The 2,500-nt window shown below is 39.0% G+C and overlaps 1 long non-coding RNA gene across 1 annotated transcript in view; it reads right to left on the bottom strand.

Moving 5' to 3' along the window:
- The window catches only part of LOC132838265 (uncharacterized), a 4,027-nt gene extending 1,790 nt beyond the window's left edge, over window positions 1-2,237 (bottom strand). The window contains exons 1-2 of the long non-coding RNA XR_009647615.1: window positions 2,096-2,237; window positions 664-809 (exon numbers count right to left, since the gene is read on the bottom strand). This is a non-coding gene — a long non-coding RNA (uncharacterized LOC132838265). The remainder of the gene's footprint in view (window positions 1-663; window positions 810-2,095) is intronic.
- Between the last annotated feature and the right edge of the window lie 263 nt (window positions 2,238-2,500).

The raw sequence follows: 2,500 nt of genomic DNA, 5'->3' as shown, positions 1-2,500 counted from the left end.
AGTTTCGATTTTCACACTGAATCAGTCTCTGAAACTGGGCCTTGTTTTCATATTTACTTCATTTAAGTACAAACTGTAGGAATATATTTATTTAAATACAAAATGATATTTAACTCTTATATTTAACAAGTTAAATATAATTATTCTTTACTGTTGTATAAATTCATTTCTCTAGAATCATTTTAATTTCAATTATTACAGTTTACACACATTAACACAGTTAACACATACATACTGTACACACACAAATACACATACACACACACACACAAACACACAAATTCACATACACACACAAAAACTGTACACACACATACACACACAAACACACACATACACACATACACACAAACACACACATACACACAGAATCAAAAAGAAACAGTCATGAGTGACAGACTCAAGAGGTGGAGCTTAAGTTACAGGGTGTGTGAGTGTGTCTGCATTTACAGGGTTTTAAAGGACCATAATTAAGGATCCATTAAATAACCTACTGAAGGAACATCTAAAGAACACAGTACAGAACCCATCCCTCTGAAAGCACTGATTCTGTGTGTGGGGAACTTTAAAGTGTTGGAGCTGTAGGATGTCGGTGTAAAGAATATGTGTGTGAGTGTTAGTGTGTGTGTGTGTGTGCGCAGTACTCAGTGTGTAACTCATCACCTTGACTAGAACCTCGCCTCCACACTCGAAGGTTCTGTGTGCTGTTGGAGGAACCGGACAGAACGATGATTCACAGTGTGTTTTTCTCCTGACAGCCAGCTCCTGATTACAGGGTTATAAAACACTCACTTCCTCCAGCATTGTCTCTGTCACGACACCCCACACACACACACACACACACACACACCTCCTAAATAATACACAGGAATTATAACACACAGGAGTTTTGTTTGTATTAACTGCAGTGTTAGCATTAGCTTCCTAACACTGAGCAGTGATGTGTTTATTAAATTAACGCACAACAGACTTCAATCACGTCACATCGCATCACGTCACATAACATCACGTCACATAACATCACGTCACATATCGTCATGTCAGTGTTTTGCTTGTGCACCAGAATAAAGAGTCACACTTTGCAGTTTAATGAGGATTGAACGCGGACGTTACACACTTTAGACCTCTAACATTAGAGTCAGAGGGCGGGGTTTGTGTAAAATAGGGGTGTGTCTCAGTTACACTTAATTCTGATCTTGAGCTTTAGTTTCTCTTGTGATATTGAGGAGCAGTGTGAAGTCCAGCACCGCTATAAATTAACTCACACTCACACACACACACACACACTGTTTAAGGCTGAATATTAATTACACACATCACACAAACAACATCCCATCATAATATTAATATCATCACAACATATAACTCTTACACTCTCATGACATCAAAGGAGATGTGATCAGAGACACAGAGACAAATAACTGATATATACAGCATCAAATTACACACACACACACACACACACACACACACACACAGAAGTTGCAGTAACAATTTGGTATAAAGATAAATATGGTGTCGTGATTTTACAGCTAGTGTGTGTGTAGGAGGAAAAAGCAGGTCAGCAACGACAACATGTCTGTAGGAGTGAGACAGTTCTGTGTGTGTGTGTGTGTGTGTGTGTGTCATGTGTGTGTATGCGTGTGTATGTGTGTGTGAGTCATCAGTCGAATCTTTATATAACTGGATCTCTTTACACTTCTCGTCTCACACTGGAAGGTTTTTTCAGGTTGTTATAATTACACACTACAAAATATTTAGACTTTCTTCATCTTCAAATATTTTTCATGTTTATTTTATTAATTCTACACAACGACTCAGACATAAAAAACCTTTTCTTATTTCTGTAACACTAATAAACTGAAGACCATAAACGTCCATCATGTTAGTTTTATTTTGACAAAACACATCACTTAGATTTAAGCCTTCAGATTGTAGTGGTCACTTCCTGTCAGAACAGGAAGTTAACTTACTAAATACATTTTAGCTACGTAACTATTAAATTGCTAAGTGTGTGTGTGTGTGTGTGTGTGTGTGTGTGTGTGCGTGTGTGTGATAAAGAGGGAGCATATAAAACAGTGAATGACTCACACACCTCGTGTCATGGCCGTGCCTGTCCGTGATCCTTCTTCATTCATTTCCAGTCTCAGCTAATCACAGCGCTTCACCCATTCCACATCACAGCCACGACCCCTTGCTTATTTCATTCATTGTTCCGGACCAATCAGGGTCCACGACATGAGACTGACTGATCTGATGTGGGATAAATTCTGAGATGTGAAGTCACATGATTGGCTCTCCTGGTTCTCCATGTGATTAAGACCTGCACATGGATCAGAGACATAACATACACAGAGCAAAGAGATGTGTAGATTCCACATCAAACTGAGTCGATTCAGAGTCAAAAATGAGCTGATTCAGAGTCAAATGGCTTTATCTGTGAAATCATCGAGATCGCTTAGAATCAAAGCGAGATGTCGTTCAGATGAAGAGGCCAGGG

Source organism: Tachysurus vachellii, chromosome 22 (assembly GCF_030014155.1).
Source record: "Tachysurus vachellii isolate PV-2020 chromosome 22, HZAU_Pvac_v1, whole genome shotgun sequence".
Lineage (NCBI taxonomy): Eukaryota > Metazoa > Chordata > Actinopteri > Siluriformes > Bagridae > Tachysurus > Tachysurus vachellii.
This window is presented reverse-complemented; position numbering and strand designations above follow the sequence as displayed.